Genomic DNA, 19885 nt, shown 5'->3' on the forward strand with positions numbered 1-19885 from the left:
TAATTAAAACTAAATTTGTGTGTGCCATATACACAAACTACTTGACTCTCAAGCATCCAGGGAACCTCTTGTCTCTATCTCCTAATCTGATGTAGGAAAGCTGGGATTATAGACAGGTGGTACCATGTGTCTAGCTTTATCTGGGTCTCGGAATTCAGAACCTTTGTCAAAAAAAAAAAAAAAAAAAAAAAAAAAAACCCTATGTCCCATGCTTGTATAAAGAGTAAAGAGTGATTTTACAACTGAGGCATTTCTCAATGGTCCATCAAGAAAATAATTAATAGTCTTTAAAAACATAAAAGAAAAAATAGTTCTTGTCGAGAGAATTTCACTGGTGAGATCTTCCACACATTAAAGAGGAAATAACATCAACTCTCTATTATGTCTTTTAGAAAACATATGCATAGGTAATGCTTTCTAATTCGTGCCATTATTTTAGCATTGACCTGATAAGTTAGGTAAATAAGTAATATGGAAGGAAAACTAATCCATGGAATGAGCACAGATCTTGTTTGTATCAATAACAAAATACGGGCAAATGAAAACCAACATACAGCTTGTTCATCAAGATCAGGATGGATTTGTTGAAGGTGAGTAAGTTTCTTTCATCAGTTTATAACAAATCCTCCTGTTCATAAGACATGGCTTGGCAGTAAAGAGCAAGAGCTTTCTTTTCAGAGGGCATGAGCATAATATGTCTTAGAGTTTTATTGCTGTGAAGAGACAGCATGACCAATGCAACTCTTATAAAGATTTAATTTGGGCTTAAAGTTTCAGAGGTTTAAGTCCGTTATCATCATTGTGGGAAGCATGGCAACATGCAGGCAGACATGGTGCTGGAGGAGCCAGGAGTTCTACATCTTGAACTGAAGGCAGCCAAGAGGAGACTGTTTGCCACACTGAGCAGATTTTGAGCATAGGAGACCCAAAACCCACCTCCACAGTGGCACACTTACTCCAACAAGGCCACACCTACTCCAACAAGGCTACACCTTCTAATAGTGCCACTCCCCATAGGCCAAGCATTCAAACACATGAGTCTATGGGGGCCATACCTATTCTAACCACACAGTATGGTTCCCAGCATCTATATACAGCCACTCTAGCTCCAGGGTATCTGATGCTCTCTCCTGAGTTCCATGAGCACTACACACACACACACACACACACACACACACACCAAAATATGCATAAATATGAATAAAATAAGGGACTGACAAATGTCTCAGAGTTAAGAGCACTTATGGCTCTTGAAAGACCTGGGTTCAGTTCCAGCACCCATGTGGTTGCTCACAATCATCTGTAACTCCAATTCCAGGGTAGCTAATGGCCTCTTTTGTTCTAAGAGTCCACCAAGTATTGCATGTAATACAAATTTGTAATTCAGAGCACACACAAAAATAAAAATCAGCAAGTCTTTGAAAAGATAAAGTAAAACAAAGCAAATCCAAAGTCAATCCATTTAGTCAACTATATTGCTGGAAGTTTTAAAAGAAGTTGATTATAAGAGTTGGTGCAGATCTTAGGCTAGAACAAAGAAGTAATCTCAGGCAGGAATCTAAATATTAGGCTAGAACAAAGAAGTAATCTCAGGCAGGAATCTAATAGATCAAGGAAGTAGGCTTCAGACATGAAATGAACTTGGGCTAGGACAGGGAAGTAGGCTCAGTTACTTTGGTCATGCTGCTAAGCCCTTAGAGACAGTGATAATCTAAGTGTTCACGTAAATGGGTTTAATGCCTTGCTTTTTCTTTGACTATTTGTGTTTATTGTCTTGCTTGTTCCTTGACTATTTGCATCTATTATATTGCTAGACCTTCAACCTAAAAATGACATTAATACATGCATATAATTAAAATGGTATAAAAGCATAAAAGAGGAGGGGGGATGGGATAGGAGGTTCTAGGGAGGGGAAATAGGGAAAGGGTATGACATCTGTATTGTAAATAAATAAAATATCCAATAAGAAAATTTTAAAAAACAATTGCAGAAAAAAATTGAAAAATCCTGAATGTAAATTTGTTGCAAAAACTCTCAACAAGCTGGGACTAGACATTCACAACATCACAAATATCCTAAAGCAACATCATATTTAATGACAGAAACTAGGTGCTTTCTCCCAAAGACTGAGAACAGACAAACACTTTTTTCTCCACTCATACTCAGTCTCCCGTTAGAAGGCTTAGGTAGGTAGCAAGGTAGGAAGAGAAGAGAAGGCATGCACCTTGGGAAGGCAAAGAGTTCTCCCCAGACAGCAAGCTCATGTATGTTGACAGTCTCCAGGATGTATCAGATATGTTTGTGGAACAGCTAAACGATTTGATAAGGTTGTCGAATATATGGCCATATTTTAAAACCCATATTTGTTCATATATATAACAAGAAAGATCTGAAACTAATTTTTATTTTAAAAGCATTATATTTTGTGGACTATATTACATATTCCAAAAATTAGATAAATATGGTACAATAGATAAGGTATTAAGTACAGCAAATGCAAAATTATTGTGACTGAAGTGAAGAAAAGTTTGAATAAATAGAAAATTAATAAATAAAAACCTGGATTTTACTGAGATATTTAGATCGGTCATAAGGGCTGAGTCTGTGTGAATGGATCAATGCTGGGGAAAGTTCAGTCTGAGATGTAATGTTGTCTGGATGTAATGCTGTCTTAAGCGATTAGCTCAAATCCTGGGCCCCTTTGAAAGACCATTTGAAGACAGAGGGTAGCAGGCAGCTGTCTACCAAGGCTCAGCTCTTGTGTGTGGAAGGTGCTCCTAGGCAGTGACACCCTCCTAAAGAGAGGGAATGTTCTGAGCACACCTTGTCCTGAACAGAAAACAGCATTTGTGTCTTTCCACAATGTCGGAAGTTAATGAATAACCAATTCACAAGGTATGAAGGTGTCAGAGGCAGGAAATGATCGGACATTGCATTGTTAACCTCTGCTGAGGTGAGAAGATTTGGCTAATGATACAATTTTAATTAGGAATATTAGTACTCAATCACATATTACAAGTAAATCTATCATCTTTCTTTCTTTCATTCATCTATCTTTCTTTGGATCATTTCTGCTTCCTTGCTGGCTACCTATCCATAGGTTTTATAATCACTTTAAGGGCACAAAAGGACACAGAAGCCTTGAAGTTTCAGAAGCAGGATGACAGAAATGCAAATGAGTCTGCCATGACAACAGAAGAGACAGAAGCTGCAGGTAAACTGAACACACATCCTGGGTCTGAGTTCAGAGCTACAGATATGAGATCAAAGAAGTAAGGACAAGGTCCTGGACAGGCAGATAGACGGCAGGTCCTACAAAGAGGAATACAGGCAGACACAAGTTAATTAGGCCTCATCAATGGCAGGGACTAAACCAAAATGAACCCTAGGAGAGTCAGGAGTTCTCCACCTGTCCATCCCCAAAACTTGCACTGGAAGACAAGGTGAAGCTTTGCAGGAAATCTCTACAATTCTACAATCTTCCTGCAGTTTAACAGCTTTGTCTTCATGCAGGGTAGAGAGGCAGATCAGGCCTGGTGCTTTGGAAGAAAATCATATGACAAAATGAACAGAACGTAGGAGAAAGAACTATGGCTCCAGCTGTATATGCAGGGGAGGATGGCTTTGTCGAGTATGGGTCGGAGAGGAGGTCCTTGGTCCCATGAAGGCTGGATGCCCGAATGTGGCGAATTCGAGGGCAGAGTGGTGGTAATGGGTGGGTGGGTAGTTGGGTGGGGGCACATCCTAGTAAAAGCAGGAGGAGGGGGGGATAGAATAGGGGTTTCTGGTTGGGGGGAAATGGGGAAAGGGGATAACATCTGAAATGTAAATAAAATATCCAATAAAAAAAGAAAGAAGGCTCTCTTCAGTGTCTACAGAACCCTTTCCTTCCTTCGTAGTGAGCCGACTCCCAGATGTTCACCATGTCCATTCTCAAAATCCATGCCAGAGAGATCTTTGATTCCCGTGGGAATCCCACTGTTGAAGTGGATCTGTACACTGCAAAAGGTCTCTTCGGTGCCCAGTGGTGCGTCCACTGGCATCTACGAGGCCCTAGAACTCCGAGACAATAATAAGACCCGCTTCGTGGGGAAGGGTGTCTCACAGGTTGTTGGGCACATCAATAACATTATTGCACCTGCTCTGGTTAGCAAGAAAGTGAATGTTGTGGAGCAGGAGAAGATTGACCAGCTGATGATCGAGATGGATGGCACGGAGAATAAATCTAAATTTGGTGCAAATGCCATCCTGAGAGTGTCCCTGGTTGTCTGCAAAGCTGGTGCAGTAGAAAAAGGGGGTGCCCCTTTACCATCACATTGCTGACTTGGCCGGCAACCCTGAGGTCATCTTGCCATTCCCAGCTTTCAATGTTATCAACAGCGGTTCTTATGCTGGTAACAAGCTGGCCATGCAAGAGTTCATGATCCTGCCTATGGGGGCATCCTCTTTCCGGGAAGACATGCGCATTGGAGCAGAGGTTTACCACAATCTGAAGAACGTCATCAAGGAGAAGTACAGGACACCACCAATATGGGTAATGAGGGTGGATTCGCACCAAACATTCTGGAGAACAAAGAAGCCCTGGAGCTGCTCAAGACTGCAATCACAAAGGCCAGCTACACGGACCAGATTGTTATTGGCATGGATGTGGCCGCCTCTGAGTTCTACAGGTCTGGCAAGTACGACCTGGACTTCAAGTCTCCAGATGACCCCAGCAGGTACATCACACCTGACCAGCTGGCGGACCTGTACAAGTCCTTCATCCAGGACTACCCAGTGGTGTCCATTGAAGACCCCTTTGACTAGGACGACTGGGATACTTGGCAGAAGTTCACAGCTAGTGCAGGCATCCAGGTGGTGGGTGATGACCTCACAATGACCAACCCTAAGCAGATTGCCAAGGCTGCAGGTGAGAAGTCCTGCAACTGCCTCCTGCTCAAAGTGAACCAGATCAGCTCAGTTACTGAGTCTCTGCAGGTATGTAAGCTGGCCCAGTCCAATGGCTAGGGCGTCATGGTGTCCCACCGATCTGGGAGACTGAGGACACTTTCATTGCCAACCTGGTAGTGGGGCTCTGCACTGGACAGACCAAGACTAGTGCCCCTTGCCTATCTGAGAGCCTGGCCAAGTACAATCAGACCCTTAGAATCCAGGAAGAGCTGGGCAGCAAAGCCAAGTTTGCTGGCAGGTACTTCAGGAACCCCTTGGCCAAGTAAAGCATGGACTAGAGATCCTTGAGCCACCAGCTGCTTAGGTCCTCTGACCCTGATGTCATCCAGGCGGCTCAAGGCCAGCCCAGTGCTTGCCCCTCTCATGTCACTGCTTCCTTAGACATCCACACCCGACCACCAGGAACCCTGCTGGGGACCCCAGCTTTGTAATCATGTGATTGGTCTGAATCATTGTTTTTGTCACCTGACTTCCCAGCTAGTGTCTGGAGCCCTTGGAATTCCAGTGTAATCTCTAGGGTGCCTACCATCAAGACTCCCCCAGAGGTTTACATGCAAAAATAAAAGTCGCAGAAGCACATGAAAAAAAAAAAAAGAAAAGAAAGAAAAGAAAATGTAAACTGGATAAACCTTTTCCTGCCTCCCCCCAAAAAGAGTAAAAGAATTTTTACATGTGATATCTCCTGTGCTGTCTGATGTTTGCACACTTTATCCTCTCAGGCAGCATCATTTGAGAAGTTAGGAAACCTTTGGATATGAACCTGGCTGGAGGCAGAATGGGTCCTTAGGAGATCTGGGAGACTGTCAGTGCAGTGAAACCAGTTGCCTCAGACCCTGCTGCCAGTGCAAGCAGCTGAGCCCACCATCATGCTGTGCCTAGTCATCTGAAAGCCTGTACAGGGTGGTTTTGTGTGTCAGCTTGACAAAAGTTAGAGGCATCAGAGAGGAAGAAGCCTCAGTTGAGAAAATGCCTTCATGAGATCAGTTATTGGGTATTTTCTCAATTAGTGATCAATGTGGTCGAGGTTAGACCATTGTGAGTGTGCCATCCCTGATCTGGTAGTCCTGGGTTCTACAAGAAAGCAGGATGAGCAAGCCATGGGAAGCAAGCCAGTAAGGAGCACCTCCCACCCCCCCCATGGCCTCTGCATCAGCTCCTGCGTCCAGATTCCAGCCCTGCTTGAGTTCCTGTCCTGACTGCCTCTAATAATGGTCTATAATCTGGAAGTGCAAGCCAAATAAATACTTTCCTTCCAAACTTGCTTTTTGGTCATGGTATTTTATCATAGGAATAGAAACCTGACTAAGACAAAGTCTGAGCCAAAATGGTCTCCATCTCTCTTAAAAAGAACTAGAGAAAGATAATGGGGTTTTGGTGAACTGCGATTGGCACATGTATCACATGACCTCATAATCTGCCATTGTGAAAAATGATAGTGGCCACCCACAGAAGGCACAGCTGGAACTGGAGCTTGTGCGCATGCTGCAGAAGGGCAGGTGATTGGCTGCAGAGGAGTTGGACTCAGACTTTGGTTCTCAGAGAACTTTATTTTTTACTGTCCCTCTTTAGAACTGAACAACTGTGGTCCCCACTGGCCTGAATATAATGAATTTGTTTCCCAATGAGTTGGGGGTTTTTATTGTTTTGGTTTTATACCTGGATTTTGAGTTACTGTGTATTGTTTGGGAATTAGCTTCTACATTTGCTTCAGGTATTTTTTAATTATTAGCATCACCTATTTTCTATTGGTGTCTTTTCGTTGATCTTTGACATTTTGGATGTTGACTTCTTTCTTTACTTTAAAGTTCTTGTTAGCTGTAAAAAATATTAGCTGTAAAAATAAGTTCAATTATGTCTTGCACTGGATCATAACCACTGGTTTGATACTCTGCCCCACCTCCAACCCTTTCTCTCTACTGATTAATCCCCCTATCATGTTAAGAGTTCTTCCCTACCACCCTGCCACTCAGGAGACAAAACTACCTTGGGTGATCTTGAGGAACAGCATATTTTCTTATGGCATCACATTGTCACAGACAAGCTACCATCTTTTTGATGCCTGTAACTAAGAGGTTAAGAAAAAGGAAGTAGGTCTCATGCCTATAGGTAGAGAATAGGAGGTCTGTAGTAGTTAAGTCATTGGAGAATTTAAGGGCTGAGCCAAAATGATCTCTGCCTCTCTTGAAAAGAACTAGAGAAAAGGGCCTTAACAAATCTCCTGGGTTCACTCTCAAGCTACATCTCGAATCCAAGTCAGCACAGAGCCCACCATTCGTGTTACTGCTGCTCTTATTAAGGTCAAAATGTCCTTCTTAATGTTTGAATATGAGAGTCACACCACCTGCTGTCTCTGAATTGCTTGTCTCTTGCAGGGGTGTGTTTGGAGAAGTTAATAAACACCAGAACATTGGAACCCAGCAGGAGGAATTGGGTCATTAGAGGCAATAGGACTTGCCAATCCCATTTAAGCAGCTGGTTCAGACCCATCTTTCCCGGTCTCCAGCCATGCCTTCCCTGTTCTCTAGGAGCCTGCATCAAAATAATGCCTGTGTACTGTTATGTTACTTTTCTTAGAGATGTTGATTGGCTCATTTCTTGCAATGACCTCATTGGCACCTTTGTGAGGAACTGCAGACCCCTCCTCATTGTAGGCCTGAAAGGGGGAAGGGAAGGTGGATCTTGTCCTCACACTACAGAGAAACTGTTATTTGGTTAGCTGCAGAGAGGTTGGACTCAGACATTGGTTTTTGTAGACTTTGATATTATTGATCTCTTGAAAAAAAGACATTGTTAATCTGATTTGGCATCCAAAGAGTCAGTTTGTATCCTGGTTTGCTGGTTTTGATTTATATCTCAATTGATTTCTGAATTAACTAGTGGTTTTCCTTAAGTTTCTTGTTTTCTAGACCCATAAATCTATTCTTAAATAAGAAAATGAAAACATAATTCTTTGATATTTGTCAATTTAATTCTGATTTTAAATGCTTTATTAGTATGAACAAGAAGTAGACAATAAGGAATCTTATCACAGTATACACTTGGATGCATCCCCTGTACTCTTTTATCCCTAAGCTTTGATGAGATTAGTTTACCTGTCCTGATAACTATCTAGCCATGACCCCTCCTTGAAAAAACAAAAACATGCCAGCTGGGCCCTAGCATTGATCCTGATAAACTTTGGCTTTCCTAATCTCTTGGACCTTGATATGGGCAGGTTTCCTCTTTGTTGGTTTGGTTTTTGTGTTCTGTTTTTTTCTTTGGATTCACTCACTCAATTCTTTTGCCTGAAGCACTGATTTCTGCTTGTGTGGTAAATTTTATTTACTTTTCCTGTTTCAACAGTTTGTGTCTGTGTTTTCCTTTGGTTTCATTTTCTTATTTAAAACCTTATCTGTAAAGAATTTCCTTGTGACACTTCTATACATTTACATAGTGAACTTGGCTCATTATTTGTTCTGTTGGATTGCAGCAGGCCCTGACATGGGCCTGAAAGCCTCTCCTGTTTGTTAAGGTTCCAGCTACACATCCCTGGCTCTAGTTAGACTCACCTTATCTCTGGAACTGGCATGTTGCAGACAAGCAACCCTGAGTCCATTTACATTTCAGAAAAAGATAACATTTCATTTTTTTGTGGCTGAGCATGGGTCTCTTCCCTTGACCTCCTTATATGCTTGCTGTTGTCCATTTTGTGTGTGGAATTGTCCTAGGATTCTGTACTAAATCGAATATGAACATGAAACACCATCTCTATCATGTGTTGAAATTTATCTGAACTACAAAGTAATCTCATAACAGATGTACATGTGAATATTCAAGGATATTGGCACATGCATGTATGCTTGTATATGTGTGTGTGTGTGTGTTTATGGATGTATGTGTGTATATGTGTATGTGTGTGTATGTGTGTGTGTTTATAGATGTATGTGTGTGTATGTGTGTATATGTGTATGTGTGTGTGTGTGTGTTTATGGATGTATGTGTGTATGTGTGTATATGTGTATGTGTGTGTATGTGTGTGTGTTTATAAATGTATTGTATACGTCCATGTGTGCATGCACTTGTGAGCTTATGTGCTTATAGTTCTGACACCAGAGTAATACTGGCTTTGTAGGTTGTTTAGAGTTATCTTTCCTTATCCCTTTGGTGACACAGATTGAGCATTCTTCATGGCACTTTACAGCCAGTAGGTAAGACCCATAAATCTGTTGGTCTAGGCTCTCTTTGTTAGGGGAGATTATATCACCTCTTTCCATCTTGTTCCTATATTGATGTCTTCATATATTTTGTAACATCCTGAATTTGTCATCATGCCCAAAGGTTAGCAGTGGGAAGGCAGCAGGTGGTTCATATTTGATATCTCTTATCAATTCTGGTGTCTGTTTTGTGAAGTGAGAAATATCTTTCTTTCAGGATTGTCAACACTCTGGAGTACAAGTTTGTCTCATAGCCCTTAGTGTACGAATGGATTCTAACTTTTCTCTTCTGTGTCTCTCATTTCAACAATTTGTGTCTTCTGAGTGATTAATGCCAAGAGATTGTCAAATTTGCTTGTCCTATCAACTTTCCAGGTCTTTGATTCTTTGATCTTTGTTTCTGTACCCTTCCCACAGCCTGCCAGCCTGTCAGACTGAGCAGGCTGGAACTAGCTGTTTACCACAAGAGACCAAATAATAAAAGGACCTGGGAAGCTGCCTACCTTGGAGACCTGCAGTCTGCCACAGAAGTTGAGTTGAGTAGATCACCTGCTGAGCTTGCTTGAAACACCTCTGGCCTGTGATTAAGGATGCATACCCCTCACCCATGCTTCTTGTGGGGGTGGGGTCTCCCCCTTTTTATTTGATGGTCATACAATAAACTTTGAACCTTGATCAGAGAACTTTGTCCTGGATTCATCTCTTCCTGCCCTCCCACCCTTCTCCCATCCCCAGCCTCTCTTACAGGTGAACCCGGTTTGACTGTGGCTGCTGGCAGCTACAGAATGGCACCGTGAACAGGGACCTGAGGACAAGAGACCAGCTGAGGGACTTTGTCTTGTGTAGAGTTCTACAGAAAAACGGAACAAAAAGAAGAGTATCCCGCATACTTGGTAAGTAGCAAATGATTTTGATACTAGCACTAGTTATGGTTATTTGTTGAAGGTCGTGTTTGCAGGAAGTGTGTTTGTTAGGGATACAGTCTAGGTGAGATAGGCATTGGCCCAGCGTTGATTTTACCTAGGAGTTGACAACGAATTATGGGCCAGGAGAATTTCAAACGGGCAATTGCCCGCAGCTTACAAGAGCTGTTCCAGGCAGGAGGATCAGGGTTTTCAAATAGTATGTTAGAAAAATTTTTGGCAGAGATAAATTCATACTGCCCATGGTTCCCACAGGAAGGAACCTTGAATAAGAAAACCTGGGAAACAATTGGACAGGTTTTACGAACTACAAAGGCAGATCCTAACACCCTTTGCCTTTGGGAACTTGTAAAAGTTGCTATTGATAATCGAATAGATAAAGAGACCTTGGAGGTGTTAGCCACTGCCCAGGCACAGCTTGAAGAATTCCAAGAACGCCTATCAGAGAGTCCTTCTACAAGAAAGGGCACTCTCAACTCTAAATCAGAGAAGTGTAGACCTAATAAATCTCCTACAGCTCTGATAAAATAAACTGGAGATTCTGATGATGAATCAGATCTAGAGGAAGAAGCCAATTTAAAGGAAAGGGCTTCCAAACATCACGAGGATTGCCGCCCCACCCCCATGCACTTTCCACTCTACCTATGGTCCTTGATGCAGCAGAAGCTGCCCAGATGGACATGAAGGTATATAAATTAGAGATGGAAATTAAGCTGCAGAAATTGACTAATGAGCTACAGGAGTTAAAGTGTCAGTCAGGTGCGAAAAGGAACGATGATTCTGAGATATGTCAATCACTGTTAGAAAGAGCTGTGAATCCGGCCCGTAGGGATGGGCAAGATACATCTGACATGTTAGTGTTTCCTGTAGTTGATGTAATCAATCAGCAGAACAGAAGAACTAGACAATATCAGGCACTGGAGTTTAAAGTGATAAAAGAATTGAACATTTCGGTTTCTCAATACAGGCCTACGGCGCCCTTCACACAAGCTTTATTGGATACTGTGGTAGAATCAAATTTAACACCCCAAGATTGGAAAACTTTATGTCTAACGCACGCACCCTCCCGCGCACCCTCCCGTGTCCTCCCTCACCCGTGGGAGAGAAACACGAGAGACGCAATTCGGGTAGTTACTGCAAAACGAGGCTTTACTCTGAATCAGCAAACGTGGAAAACTTGGAAGGACGCGGAAGGGCTGAGACGCGGAAGGGGCCTAGCTTAAAATACACCCTAGAGTGACGTATTCACTTCTGATTGGCTGTTCGCTCACCACCCAATATTACGCCTCGGGATTGGCAGTGACTTTGGCGCGCCTTTTGCCTTTTGCAACTGCGCAGTTAATTGTTTACTTCTGGAGAAGACACGAGGCCAGCGCCATCTTGGGATGGCAGATTATACCACCGTTAACAGCGGCTTCCTACATCTCTCCCTGTTTAAATTATTAATATGAAACAGCCTATTGCCTATTAAACGCAGTACCAATCAAGATTCGAACTCAAACCCGATCAAGCAAACTCCATCTTGGGGGAATAAGCAATCAAGAGCTTATAGCCCGAAGATTTTCCCTTACCCTTCCAGGTGCGATGGAAACAAGTCCTCTGGGTGCAAGGGCTAAGGGGATGTAAAGAGGAATTGACACCCATCCCTGTGCAATGGAGTACAGCTCCCAGGAGTGCAAGGGCTGTCAACCTACTATTCAGGTACCACAGTTATTTAGGCAAGGGCTGGCTGGACTTAGACCTCTCACCAACCCAGTGCAATGGGCTGAACCCTTGGGGTGCATCGACTGAGGGTCTCAGTCAATCGGCTACTTTCTCAGCCTAAATAGTCAAATTTCAGGGGGAGATCTTTGCTCCAAGACTGCGAGTGCTTGGGCTTAAAGTGGCCTTGTCACGTTTTTGCTGGGCTCTGAGCTTACAGACCAACCCTCCATGAACACGAATCCACATCATAGGGCTGTATCAAAACAGGCCTACCTTCCCTTTTAGAAAGAAAGAAAGAAAAGGCAGAAGAAATTCAAGAAGTAAAATCTCCACAGGAAACAGGTTCCACTCGTGTTCCAACAAGGCTCGAAATCCGGATCTGCAATTGGTGTCGCACCTGGTCCAACTTCCCATTCCACTTTCCTTTTAAATAAGCAGAAAGATTATGGCTTTGAGTAAATGTATCATTCACAAATCTCAGAGGTGTAATACCTGGATGTGGGGTCGCTGACACACAGCTCATTTGAACCACATCCATGAGCTGCTTCACATGGGCTTGGAGTGAATCAACTCTCTGATTGACCAACAGGATGTCTGGAATGCATCCACTTTCTGTGGGAGGGTCAAAGCCTCAGAGGTCTTTTCTGAAATTTGAATAACAACAGTAGCTGTTGTAACTTGATTAACCATGTGTGTGTCAGCTGTCACAGCTGTAGTTGTAGAGATGGTAATAGCAGTGATAAGGGCTGCAGTTATATCAAAATCTCTCTTCTGATGGAATAAAATCAAGGTCCCAGACGTCTGAACGGGGATAGGGATCAGAGTGGTAAACTGGCTATTAGGCCTGCTTATAGAAAAAGTAGACCAGCACTGGGACATAAAGCAAGTTACATTGGTACAAGTTAGCAAAAGCAATGCCTTCTAAGAAGGCAGGGGCATAGGTTTTGGAGAAGCAGATAGGATAGCCATCTAAATTCACTATATATACTAGGAACTCGATTTAGGAGAGTCCAAATGGGAGCTGAGAGCGTCTGCAGATGAATCCTTCGGGGGGGTCTTTTTCAGGAACCACGAGTCGCCGCGTCAGTCGCTCTGGCAGCCAGAATGGATTGTCTTCTTCCTGTGGAAACACACAAACCGCTCCCTGGGATCTTATTAAAACAGGATCCGGGCCTTTCCATTGACCAGTCAAAACATCTTTCCATTTTATCATTTCTTTTGGCCTAGTTGGTTCCAGGCAATGGCGATCAGTCGCTGTATTGCCCTGACTGTCCCAATTCAGAAAGTTGAGGGTAAAAAGTGCCAGAGAAACAGTAGCTCGTGGCACCGTGGGCAGAGCTTCCTCAACTTCTTCTTTTTGTTTTATCAAATAAGTTTTAAGGGTACGGTGAGCACGCTCAATGATGCCCTGTTCCTGAGGGTTATAAGGAAGACCCGTCAGGTGTGTCACCTCCATATGGCGACAAAATTGTTGAAATTTTTGAGAAGTGTAGGCTGGCCCATTGTCAGTTTTAAGGATTTTAGGCTTTCCCCAGGCACTCCAGGCCTCGAGGCAATGTTAAATAACATGGGCCGCCTTTTCTCCAGTCAATGGAGAGGCGAACATAACTCCAAACAGGTATCAATAGAGACATGCAAATATTGTAATTTACCAAAGGATAGGATGTGAGTAACATCCATTTGCCAGATTTGTAATGGCCTGATTCCCCGAGGGTTAATCCCGGTATGGGGAACAGGTAGGAATTGACAACAGTTTTGGCATTGAGTCACGATATCTCTGGCCTCCCTTCTAGAGATGTTAAATCGACATTTTAGTGTCTCAGCTGTCACATGAAACCTTTTGTGAAAAGCTTTAGCCAAATCTAATTTTGGCGAAAGGGAAATTGCAATCAACCTTGTGGCTCGATCTGCCAGGTCATTTCCACAGGACATAGGTCCTGGTAAGCCTGAGTGAGCCCTAATATGAGTTATAAAGACAGGGAATCTACGCTTAGCCAGGGTAAGCTGAATCTTTTGAAAAACTTCTACAAGTCTGCTAGATGTCTTAATTAACCCAGCAACTTCTAATGCTTTTACTGCATTAACCACATAGAAGGAATCTGAAACAATATTTAAGGGACCTGGAAAGATTTCCAGAACCTCTGACACCACTAAGCATTCCACAATTTGAGGTGAGGTTTCATGATATTGTTTGGATGTAACCTTATCATTAACCACATAGGCACCCACTCCTGTTTTTGACCCATCCGTATAAACTACCATTCCATCTGGGAGCGGCTCCTGAGACACAATATGTGGAAATATGATAGCCTGAGTTAAGGCAAATTGTAAGATGGGATGCTTAGGATAATGATTATCTATTTGACCATTGAAGGAAGTAACTAGCACTGCCCAAACATCAGGGGTCACCGTTAATATTTGGACTTGATGGGCAGTATAAGGCACTATCAAAACCTTAGGCTCTCTTCCAAAATGAGTAACGACTGCTTTTAGCCCATGAAGGGCAAGTTGAGCAACTGCATCTGGATACCTTTCAATGATCTTTGCAGGAGAAGCATTGGGATGAACCCATAACAAGGGCCCCTCCTGCCATAATACAACAGTTGGTAAGTGTCTAGTTTTAAAAACACATAAGTCAAAGGTTTTGGTTTCATCTATGCATTTCAACTGGGCATCTTGTAAAGCATTTTCTACTACTTGCAGAGCACGGCTTGCAGCTGGTGTTAAGGCCCTCGGTGAGGAAATATGAGCATCCCCTTCTAAAATATCAAATAAAGGTTTCAGCTCGGCCGAGGGAATTTTTAAAAACGGTCTTAACCAATTTATATCACCTAATAATTTCTGAAAATCATTCAAAGTATGTAAATGGTCTCTACGAATCTCCAATTTCTGAGGAATTATCTTTTCTGGATAGATAACTGTCCCTAAAAAGGAACCAATCTCTGAAAATTGAACTTTCTCAGTAGCAACATGTAGACCCCACTGTTCCAAGGTTTTTAATAATAAGGGGTATGAGGCCTGTAAAGTACTTAAATCCTTATGACACATAATAATGTCATCTGTGTAATGGGCCAGCAACAGCGAAGGAAATTGTTTCTTAATTGGCTCGAGGGCCATTTGTACATACAGCTGACATATAGTAGGGCTGTTGGCCATGCCCTGAGGCAGAACTTTCCACTGATATCTCTTATCCGGTTCAAAACGGTTAATACTAGGTAGTGTAAACGCAAATCTTGGTCTATCTTGTGGACATAAAGAAATAGAGAAAAAACAGTCTTTAATATCTATAATTATAATTCTCCACTGCTTAGGCAAGGCAGAGAGTAAAGGCAAGCCTTGTTGCACAGAGCCAAATAGTCGCATCTGTGCATTGATGGCTCTTAAATCATGTAAAAGTCTCCACTTCCTGGATTTCTTTTTAATAACAAATATGGGTGTATTCCAGGGGGAGGTAGAAGGTTCTAAATGATCGAGCTGCACTTGTTCTTTAATTAGTTTTGTAGCAGCTTCCAATTTTTCAGAGGATAGGGGCCACTGAGGAACCCACACAGCCTCCTCTGTGAGCCAGGGTATGGGCATAGAACCCTCAGTGGCAACTAGGAAAAACCCAGGCCTTGTCTTCCCGCATTTGATTCTTGTGAGACAGGATCTAACCTTCCTTGTTTGTTCCTGCCGAGACCCTTCCCTTCTTTAAATCCCATGCTCTTCATAATGTTTACAGCTTGTGGGGAGTATTCACTAGTCAGAACTAACCCTAGGCCTTGTAAAATGTCCCTTCCCCAGAGATTGACGGGGAGAGGAAGCACATAAGGTATAAAACTTCCTGTTTGACCCTCTGGTGCCTGCCAAGTCAACGAGCGAGAACTGACTGCGGGACTGGCCTCATATCCCAATCCTTGTCGGGAATGGGATGATCTCTTTACAGGCCATGCCTTAGGCCACCAATTAGAGGAAATAATACTTTTATCCGCTCCTGAGTCCAGAATTCCAGTAAATTTCTTCCCCTCTATTGCTAACTGTAAGGTGGGTCTAGTTTTAAAATCAACCACCAGATGAGCGAAGTCAGTTCCTGAGGAACCAAGCCCGTGAGCACCTCTAAGCTTCTCAGTGGATGGAAAGCAATCATGCAAGCTTGGAAGAACAACCAACTGAGCAATCCTGTCCCCAGGGGAGATGGAGAATATACCTTGTGGGCTAGAACAGAGAACTTGAAGTCCTCCGGTATAATCCTGATCTATTACACCGGGGTGTACCACGAGCCCCTTTAAGGTAAGAGAGGATCGGCCTAAAATAAGGCCGACACTTCTCTCTGGCAGGGGGCCTCTATAATCAACCGGGATCGGCTGCACCCCCACGTGTGGCATTAATAAGACTCGGGAGGTGGAGCGGAGGTCCACTCCTGCAGAACCCCTTGTGGCTCTGCAGCGAAAAGAGTCCTCTGAGTGTTCCGAAGTGTCCCATATCTTTTGGGGCCCTGGGATCTTGGGCCCGCATATCCGTTTTTTGAAAAATTTTCTTCCTTAATGGCTGAGAGATTTGGAGGGAGGATCTGACCTTTTATATCCCTAACAGAGCGGCAATCCCGAGCCAGATGATAACCCTAGTGCACAGCTTTGATGGTATTTGATTATTTGGGCACTCTTTTTTCATATGTCCCGCCTTTCCACAGGCATAGCATTGGGCCACATGTTTTGAAGGGAATTTTCCACGATTCTGACCCTTAAGCAGCACTGCTGCCATTTCTAAGTTCGCCACTGCGAGTCCTGCGTTAGTAAGGGGACCCCCCAAACCACGGCAGACTCTTAACCAATCTTGTAGCCCCTTAGCTCTCCGAGGAGCAATGGCTGCACGGCATTCGGCTGTGGCATTTTCAAAGATCATCTGTTCTATCAATGGCATCGCCTGCTCTGGTTCCCCAAAGATTCTACCAGCTGCCTCGGTCATACGAGCCACAAAGTCAGAGAAAGACTCATTAGCTGTCTGAATTATCTTGGACAAATAAAGGTTACTGCCTTCCTTCCTAGGGAGGGACTTCCACGCCTTTACTGCAGCTGATGCTATCTGTGCGTAGACCTGCCAAGGATGAGCGGTCTGGTCATTCTCGTGTACGCCAACTCCTGCCAGCATGTCAAAAGTCCATAATTGTTGTCCCTCAGTATTTGCATTAATCCTAGCTTGTGCTTGCAATGCCTCATGCCACAAGGCCTTCCACTCTAGGTATTGGCCCATATTGTTAAGTACCGCCTTCACAGTCTCCTGGCATCATAGCAGCTGTACCTAACCTCTCCACTTGGGCTACAGTAAAATTAGCTCCAATTCCATATGCACGCACTGCCTCCGCTAATTCTTTGACCTGTCTATAGTCTACGGGGGCATAAACGTGGGCGCCTTCTGCCACTTCAAAGACCGGAAATGCAAGCTGTAGCTGTCTCTGATCTCCTGGGCTGAGAAATGAATTAGGGGCGCCGCCCGAGGCATAGGCTGGAGGCAAGGGTGGGGCTGAGGAATTCAAAGTCTTTCTTAGTCTTATCTCAGAACCGCTACCCTTTGTATAGGCAGCTGCTTCCCGCCCCAGGCTCTCTTCCTCTCCCTGCGTTAAGTCTTCCTCAGAGCTGCTAAGGTTTATGGAAGCAGGCTCCTTAATTGGGTGCGAGGGGCTCCCCCGAACTCCGGTTTCTCTTTAACAGCCAGTGAAGGTTTGTTAGCTTTAATAGGCCCTGCAGTGGCCTCTATTCCTCTTGAATATTCTTTCCTATAACCAAGCTCTCTGGCCTGTCTCTCTTGTCCAGACTTCCTTGTCTGTTTCTCTTTTCCAAACCCTATGGCTGGAGGCCGGTTGCCACATCCTGGTTCTGATAGCTTGGAGCAGACCTTTTTTGAAACCTCTCGGCTTGACCTACTAGCTGTGCTTCGGGCTGGATCCTCACAACAAAAATAGACTAAAAGCGAAAACCACATGAGCAAGAGGCCAGCTGCTGCAGCAGCGGCAGTGAATGAAAATTCAGTCACAATGAAGGTTTCCACCCCAAGCATACCTTCCACTGATATACCTTGACTTCCGCAGTTTTTAACCCATCCCAAAACTTGGGTGGTCTCCGCAGCGCCTTGAAATTCCCAGGTTCTCGACGCCAGATGTTCCGAGCACCTCCCAAATCCCTTTTCACCCTCGAATAAGGACAGGAGGCAATAATCGGGTATACTGCAAACGAGGACTTTACTTCTTGTTATGGTAAAGCGGAAAGACGGAGGAAACCGGAAGTGGCCTAGCTTAAATACACCCTAGAGTGACGTATTCACTCCTGATTGGCTGTTCGCTCACCACCCAATATTACGCCTCGGGATTGGCCAGTGACTTGGCGGTCTTTCTGCCTAGCAGCTGCGCAGTTAATTGTTTACAAGTGGGAAGACATGCGGCCAGCGCCATCTTGAAATGGAACATACTGACTGCGGCTCCCTACATTTATGTAAGGCTACTTTGTCAGGAGGAGACTACTTGCTTTGGAGCTCAGAATAGCATGAAACTTGTAAGAACTGCCATGATGAATGCTCAGGCAGGTAATCCAGACTGGGACCTAAACTTGCTTTTAGGAGAGGGTCCATATGAAGGTAATGCTAATCAGGTTGAGCTGCCTGCAGGTGTGTCCGCACAGATTGCAATGGCTGCTCACCGTACTTGGAATCAACTACCTACTAAAGGGGATCTTAGTGGGAGTTTATCCAGCATCAAGCAGGGTCCTGATGAATTATTCCAGGACTTGGTGGACAGGCTGCTAAAGGCAGCTGGTAGAATTTTCGGGGATGCTCAGTCAGGAAATCCTTTTGTTACACAACTGGCTTATGAGAACGCTAATGCAGCTTGCCGCAAGGCTATCAGGCCTTATAAAGCAAAGACAGATTTGCATGGATACATGCGTCTTTGTGCTGAAATTGGGCCCTCTTACAATCAGGGTCTGGCCATGGCTGCTGCTTTTCAAGGGACCACTATACATGCAATGCTTGCACAAAACCATAAAGAAAAAAGATGTTTTAAATGTGGAAATTCAGGTCATTTTAAAAATGAATGTCCCAAGAGAAAAGATGCAAGCAATCAATCAGGTCCCGAGTCAGAAATCTGTCTGCGAAGCAGGAAGGGTTATCATTGGGTTAAGGAGTGCAGATCTAAAACAGATAATCAGGGCCATCCCTTGTCGGGAAACAAGTTTCAGGGCCAGCCCTAGGTCCCCAAGAATCCACAGCCAACAGCTTATGAGACCATGAAGCTGTTGCCAAACCAGGAAAATCCATTTCAGAACTTATTAGAGCAACTCTTGGAAGTGCAGGACTGGACCTCAGTTCCACTACTTATATGGTGCTGATGCCAGAGTTGGGAGTTCAGATACTTCCCACAGGAGTTTTTGGGCCCTTGCCTCCAGGGACATGGGGATTACTTTTGGGCCAAAGCATGAGTATTGTAAAAAGACTGCAAATTTATCCAGGGGTCATTGATAGTGATTATGAGGGAGAAATTAAGATCATGGCTGCTTCCCCCCAGGGCATTATAATTGTGCCTACTGAGAAGAGAATTGCTCAACTTGTTTTGGTTCCATTGCATCTGTTTCCTTCCAAGTTTGTTAAGAATGAGAGAGGACAGGATTGCTTTGGTTCTTCTGATGTGTATTGGGTTCAATCTATTACTAGCAAGAGACCTAATCTTAAGTTAATAATTGAAGGAAAAACTTTTTGAAGGGCTCATGGACATAGGAGCTGATGTAACGATTATAAGAGGACAAGAGTGGCATTCAGCTTGGCCTTTGTCTGATACTCTCACTCACCTTCAGGAATTGGTTATGCCAATAACCCTAAATGGAGTTCTAAACTTCTAAATTGGAGAAATGAAGAAGGCAATTCAGGACAAATTCAGCCCTATGTCATGCCGAATTTGCCTGTCACCCTCTGGGGAAGAGATCTTTTGTCACAAATGGGTATTATGATGTATAGTCCTAATGAAGTCGTGACAAAACAAATGTTAAAACACGGATTTTTGCCTGGCCAAGGACTAGGAAAAGAAGGGCAAGGTATTAGGACTTTTGAAGCACCTGAGCCTCATTCTGACAATAGAGGTTTGGGGTATTTTCC

The 19885-nt window shown here is 43.8% G+C and overlaps 1 pseudogene; it reads left to right on the forward strand.

Moving 5' to 3' along the window:
* The first annotated feature begins 3908 nt into the window (after nucleotides 1–3908).
* Nucleotides 3909–5449, forward strand: LOC117715123 (alpha-enolase pseudogene; annotated as a pseudogene).
* The last annotated feature ends 14436 nt before the right edge of the window (nucleotides 5450–19885 follow it).

This window comes from Arvicanthis niloticus, chromosome 9 (genome assembly GCF_011762505.2).
Source record: "Arvicanthis niloticus isolate mArvNil1 chromosome 9, mArvNil1.pat.X, whole genome shotgun sequence".
NCBI classification, from domain to species: Eukaryota; Metazoa; Chordata; class Mammalia; order Rodentia; family Muridae; genus Arvicanthis; species Arvicanthis niloticus.